This window comes from Tachyglossus aculeatus, chromosome 2 (genome assembly GCF_015852505.1).
Source record: "Tachyglossus aculeatus isolate mTacAcu1 chromosome 2, mTacAcu1.pri, whole genome shotgun sequence".
NCBI classification, from domain to species: domain Eukaryota; kingdom Metazoa; phylum Chordata; class Mammalia; order Monotremata; family Tachyglossidae; genus Tachyglossus; species Tachyglossus aculeatus.
This window is the reverse complement of record NC_052067.1, coordinates 44,441,251-44,448,374: the sequence shown is the minus strand read 5'-3', so window position 1 is coordinate 44,448,374 and position 7,124 is coordinate 44,441,251. Positions and strand designations below refer to the sequence as shown.

The 7,124-nt window shown below is 43.2% G+C and overlaps 1 pseudogene; it reads right to left on the bottom strand.

Moving 5' to 3' along the window:
* Positions 1-5,906: 5,906 nt before the first annotated feature.
* LOC119941463 lies at positions 5,907-6,548 on the bottom strand (annotated as a pseudogene).
* Between the last annotated feature and the right edge of the window lie 576 nt (positions 6,549-7,124).

Sequence of the window (7,124 nt, the reverse complement as noted above, 5' to 3'; positions counted from 1 at the left end):
TGTTCTAAGCACTGAAGATCCTGTAGGTTTAATTCCACTGGACATATAGAAGTTCACAGCAGAGAATTTGGGGACACTCTACTGACCGGCTGAGGAATAAAAAATGACTAGGATTCAAATGGTGTGCCCCTCAGATCGCACTGCCTTCAAGTTACCATCTTCCATGGTGCTGGAAGCTGTGTCTAAAATGATCCTTTCTTCTGTAAATCTTATATTTTGTCACAGACCCATCTGAAGTCTCTAATACTATGCATCAGGCTGCTTGCCTTGTTTTGCAGGCAGGCTCTCCTGTCTCACAACCCCATAACTTTGGCATTATCCTTGACTCCTCCCTCTCATTCAACCCACATATTCAATCCATCACTAAATCCTGTCAGTCCCACCCTCAAAGCATTGCTAAAAGCTGCCATTTCCTTTCCATCCAAACTGCTACCACTTTAATACAATCACTCATCCGATCCCGCCTGGATTACTGCATCAGCCTCCCTGCTGGCCTCCCAGCCTCCTGTCTCTCCTGACTCCAGTACATACTTCATTCTCCTGTCCTGTTCATTTTTCTACAAAAACATTCAGAACATTTTCCCACTCCTCAAGAAACTCCAGTAGTTGCCCATCCACCTCTGCATCATACAAAAACTCCTCACGATTGGCTTTAAAGCACTCAATCACCTTGCCCCCTCCTACCTGACCTCACTACTCTCCTACTACAAACCAGGCCACCCACGTTATTCCTCCAATACTAAATTTCTCACTGTGCATCGATCCCATCTATCTCACCACCAACCCCTCACCCACATCCCGCTTCTGGCCTAGAATGTCCTCCCTCCTCAAGTCCATCAATTACTGTCCCCGACTTCAAAGCCTTATTGTAGGCACACCTCCTCCCGGAGGCCTTCCCTGACTAAGCCCCCATTTCCTCTTCTCCCACTCCCTTCTGCATCACCCTGATTTGCTCCCTTTGTTCATCCCCCCGCAGCTCCACAGCACCTATGTATGTATCTGTAATTTATTTATTTATATAAATGTCAGTCTCCCCCCAACAGATTCTAAGCTTTTATTGTGATATTGTACTCTTCCAGGCACCTCATACAGTAGTCTGCACACAGTAGACGTTCAATAAATATGATTGAATGAATGAATGAATTTCAAATGAAGGAAGAAAATAAAGGAAGTCCAGTCTAGAGCTGATGCCCATTCACTGAGCCTTACTGAGGTGGAAGAAAATCAACCCAAAGCGGACCCTTTCAGAATTGGACAAGATATTTTTTCCCTCTTTCAAAATCATTACAAAACCCACTTCTTGGCTATCACTGTATCCTCTAGACTGTAAGCTCCCTGTGGGCAGGGATCATGTCTACCTTCTCTATTGTATAGTATTCTCTCCAGCACTTACTACAGTGCTCTGCATGAAGTCAGCAATTAATACGTACCATTGATGATTTGATTTTCTAAATTTTGCAGGCATTTGGGAATCCTCTGAGCATGCCTGCAACCTGATATAATAATAATAATAACGGCATTTTTAAGTGCTTACTATGTGCAAAACACTGTTCTAAATGCCAGGGAGGATACAAGGTGATGAGGTTGCCCCACGTGGAGCTCACAGTCTTAATCCCAATTTTACAGATGAGGGAACTGAGGCACAGAGAAGTGAAGTGACTTGCCCAAAATCACACAGTGACAATTGGCGGGGGGGGGATTAGAACCCATGACCTCTGACTCCCAAGCCCAGGCTCTTTCCACTGAGCCACGCTGCTTCTCTATGGGCCAGTACTTTGGAAACTTCTCATGGGAACTGGCATAGATGGTGCTGAAGGTGGTTGGAAGGGAGAGCCTAACCAGTCCTCCATGCATCTTGCTCCTTTGTCAGTGATGTTTAGTTGTGGTGTGTGTTAAGCAGTCAGTATGTGCCAAACACTATACTAAGCACCAGGATAAATACAAGATAATCAGATCAGACACAGTCCCTCTACCACATAGGGATCTCACTTTCTTTAAAGTGACAGGGGCCGGCCACTGCCGGCATCATCAGGATTCCTTCTGGGATGATATAGTAGTCCTGGATCATTTCCCTCACTCATTTGGCCACCATTTCTGAGGCTATGCAGATGAGAAACAGCTTGACCTAGTGGAAAGAGCACAGGCCTGGGATTCAGAGGGCCTGGATTCTCATTCTTACATAAATGGATTATGTAAAGTTGACTCTGTCAGCTGGAGGTGGGCTTATGTAAATACACTGATTTGTTAAAACCTCCCCCAGTAAGTGGCCCCTGCTCAATGCCTGGTCCAGCAGCCCCTTGCTACGACCTACTGGGAATAAGTGGGATTAAAGGTGTCTGACTTGACATGAGTTGTAGTCCCCTTCTTCTCTACCCTACGCCACACTGGGAGTGGTGGCATGGAGAAAGCACTAGAAGAGGTGTCAGTTTCTGAGTTGGTGCCAGAGGTGGATGTGTTTTCTAGGGTGGGCAGGCAGGCTGGTGTATCTGCTGGGAATTCCCGACACTTGGCTAAGATGCAGAAACCCCCCTTCTGAAACAAGATGGACTCTAAGACAAATAACAGAGTAGTAATCTTAAACCTAGACTCCTCTCCTCCTCAACTTCCTGGTGCAACTCTGGAAGGCTTTCAACTTTGTGACTTCTTTCACTCAATAAAAATAATAATAATAATAATAATGGTATTTGTTAAGCACTTACTATGTGCAAAGCACTGTTCTAAGCACTGGGGGGATACAAGGTGATCAGGTTGTCCCACGGGGGCCTCACAGTTTTAATCCCCATTTGACAGATGAGGGAATTGAGGCACAGAGAAGTTAAGTGACTTGCCCAAAGTCACGCAGCTGACAGTTGATGGAGCCAGAATTTGAACCCATGACCTCTGACTCCAAAGCCCGTGCTCTTTCCACTGAGCCATGCTGCTTCTCTTGCAATTAATCCTAAACTCACAATTCATCCCTAGAACGGTAAACACTCAATGACCTTTAATTCTGTGACACCCATGTAGATCGACGGATACAGTGCCCACCATAGTCCTGTCATTTGTAGGGGAAAAACCATCACCTCCACCTGCTACTCATTACAGTGGGTGAGGGTTAGAGTCGGGCAGCTCTAATGGGGATGGAATTGGAGGACATAGAAGCTCCAGCGAACAGAAGAAGGGGGGACACAGGACTATCTGCTTTCTGGGGCACAGAACATGTACTCACATGGCCTGAACAGAAAACATTACAAAGACACGACCATATGGCATTCTCCTCTGGAGGGAAAGTTCAAGCAGCATGGCCTAGTGGATAGAGAATGGGCCTGGAAGTTAGAAGGACATGGGTTCTAATCACAGCTCCACCACTTGTCTGCTGTGTGACCTTGGGAAAGTCCCTTCACTTCTCTGTGTCTCAGTTACCTCACATATAAAATGGGGATTAAGACTGTGAGCCCCATGTGGGGCAGGGACTGTTCAACCTGCTTTGCTTTTATCTCCCCCAGTGCTTATTACAGTATTATTGTAAGATACTGTATTATAATAATTGTGGCATTTGTTAAATGCTTACTATATGCCAAGTGCTCAGATCAATTCAGTACAATCAGATAAGACACAGTCACTGTCCCACATGATGCTCTCAGTCTAAGAAGGAGGGAGAACAGGTAATGAATCCTCATTTTACAGATGAGAAAACTGAGGCTCAGAGGAGTGAAGTGACTTGTCCAAGGTCACCCAGCAGGCAAGTGAAAGAGCCAGAATGAGAATCCAGGTCCTCTGACTCACAGATCTGCTGTATCCACTAGGCCCCGCTGGCTCTCATGACTCAGTCATGATCTGAGGTCTACTACTTGCAGCAATGTACCCTGATTGGTATGTGCTACTCATTTCCACAGGAGGCTGGGATGTCCGGTCAGGAACCTGAGGTGGCTCACAGGAGATATTCCAGTTCACTTGGTTCCCGTGGGTCACAAACTGGAACCAGCCAAAGTTATTTCCGCAGTTCCATGCTGAGATGGGTGGTCTCATTTGTTATTGAATCTGCGGAAAAATGGCCCCCAGAGAGAGGACTGAGTTTTAACTAGATTTTACATATTCCATTTCTGAAAACTGGATGGGAAAAATGGATAGAAAGGAATTGAGATCACAACTATTTAGAGTTTTCTATGCTTTTCTACTATTTTGTGAGAGTTATTTTCACATGTTCTCAGTGAACAGAAATTCTGGGGTCACAAGAATGTACAGCTTCTGGAAGGGGACTTATGGGTTCTCAAATGAAATCAGATTTACTGTTCTCATATTCATGTTAGCATCACAAATGATTAAGTGAAAGAACATTTGAGAGAATAATCTGTTTCTTGGGGGTTTTTCCCTTCTTTTGAATTGTTTCAAAGATGAATTACTCAATATGCATTTTCTAGGGGAAAAATGCTTGAAGATGATTCATTCTGTTTATTAGGGTGTCCTAGGAGAACTCACACATGGCAGAGAGGTTGCAACAAATAAAAATGCATGTGACTGACATTTAAAAAATATTTTTGCAATTAGGCATCTGAATATGAAAACAGAGTGGGAGAACGCTGAAGGCATTCCGCACGATTTCTCAACACTCACTTTGCATCTGTGTGCGAGAGGGCATGTGTGTAAGAATGTGTTCACATGCTTAGATATGTGCATCATTATCATTAAATTATGTTAATGGCCTGGGTACAGCTGGATATTTATTGGCAACTTCTATTTGGATTACAGTCTGGAAAACTCAATTAGCTTGCAGTTTGCATCAGTTTCCCCTTCTGCAGCTTTTGGCTTAAGTAGTTCTGCCACACTTCCTATGGAGCCTGGCAGAAACATTATGAAACAAGGATTTGTATCATCCTATCATTGTAGGAACATACTGAAACTTTCTCCAGCACCTGACCACTCTGAAGACATTTGTAAGGAAGCAAGCACTTTTATAACAGGGACTGACCTTTCCAGAAATTCAACCTTGCTCAACTACAGCATCTCACACATACTCTTTGTCACACGTGTGTCTAAGGCATTTTGTAATTTTCAGTCAATCAAAGGATGGTATTTACTGAGTGCTGACTGTGTGTAGGGGATTGTACTAAGTACTCAGAGTTGGTGGACATGTTCCCTGCCAGTCTATCATCTTCAGAACTACTGCTGTCACTGACCCAAAGCAATGGAAAGAAATCAAAATAAACAAGGAAGCAGAAAGATGCAAGACAGCAGAATGAGAGAAGGACTAGGCAGCCAGGTCTTTTCTCCTTATTATGTGATGAATGAAATCAAATGACTGATTAACTGGCTGCTGGTACCTTCAATCAAGAGTAAATGTAACATTTGTGATGAAAGGGTGTTGCCGTAATATCTTCCCTGTGATCCTGGCCATAGACACACAGATAATAATCTAGAACTGAGTTTTTTTTTTTCTTTTCAGTGAGTTCCGAAGACATCCATTCATTCATTCAGTCATATTTATTGAGCACTTACTGTGTGCAGAGCACTGTACTAAGCGCTCAGAAAGTACAATTCGGCAACAAATAGAGACAATCCCTACCCGACTACGGGCTCACAGTCAATCAATCAATCAATCAATCGTATTTATTAAGCACTTACTGTGTGCAGAGCACTGTACTAAGCACTTGGGAAGTACAAGTTGGCAACATATCGAGACAGTCCCTACTCAACAGTGGGATCACAGTCTAAAAGGGGGAGACAGAGAACAAAACCAAACATACTAACAAAATAAAATAAATAGAATAGATATGTACAAGTAAAATAAATAAATAAATAGAGTAATAAATATGTACAAACATATATACATATATACAGGTGCTGTGGGGAAGGGAAGGAGGTAAGATGGGGGGATGGAGGGGGGGAGGGGGAGAGGGAGAGAGGAAGGAAGGGGCTCAGTTGACACACTAAATGGAACATCTTCTGATTTCCACTTTTTGTTTAGCCCCCTCAGGGGAGCATTTCTCCTTTGGGAAGTTTCTTCAGCAGTTCCTCAGAGTATTTCAGCCCTTCCAGATGAGCAAATATCTGAAGTAATCTATAATCGGAGTGATTCTGGCAATGTCAGTAAAAGCTCCATTTCTCTTTCCTTCTAACAAACTTCATGTAGCCACCACAAGGATCTGAGCCCATTTGTAAAATGAAATTCTGTTTCCCTGAAAGTCTTTATAAGAAGGAAAACTTTCAACTACCAGATGCATTAGGTCCTTTGTGCTTCTACCATTCTTTTGCACACAGTGGAGAAAAGAACTTCCAAACCGGTGGGGTAGAATTTTCCCCATCTCACTGAGAATTTGGTGTCTCTCTTCTAACAAAGGCATGGGAACATCTGCAACACAATGCAATACATTCCTCACCTGATCAAGGATCACCGAAGCAAAGTAGGAAGCACTTGTGATAGATATCCCTTCGGTCACGCAGGTAAAGCACAGTGACCAGTAGCCACTATACATTTTGCCTTTGTACTTCAAGTGCTTCTGGCCATCTCTTTCTGACCAAAAGGAAAAGCTAAGGGTGTCCACCAAAGAGTTAAGGATGTCCACCAGTTCCCCCCAGCCTTCATCATCATCATCATCAATCGTATTTATTGAGCGCTTACTGTGTGCAGAGCACTGTACTAAGTGCTTGGGAAGTACAAGTTGGCAACATATAGAGACAGTCCCTACCCAACAGTGGGCTCACAGTCTAAAAGGGGGAGACAGAGAACAAAACCAAACATACTAACAAAGTAAAATAAATAAAATAGATATGTACAAGTAAAATAAATAGAGTAATAAATATGTACAAACATATATACATAAATACAGGTGATACACATATATACAGGTGGCCCATTTTCCCAAAGAGTCCTTACCTAAGTCCTCCTTTCCTCTTTTCCCACTTCCTTCTGTGTCACCCTGACTTGGTCCCTTTATTATTCACCCCTCCCAGCCTCAGAGCACTTATGTACCTGTAATTTATTTAATAACGATGGTATTTATTAAGCACTTATTATGTGCAAAGCACTGTTATTTATTTATATTCAGGTCTCTCGTCCCCTCTAGTTGTAAGCTTGTAGAGGGCAGGGAGTGTGCCTGTTTATTGTTGTATTGTACTTTCCCAAGAGCTTACTACAGTGCCCTGAA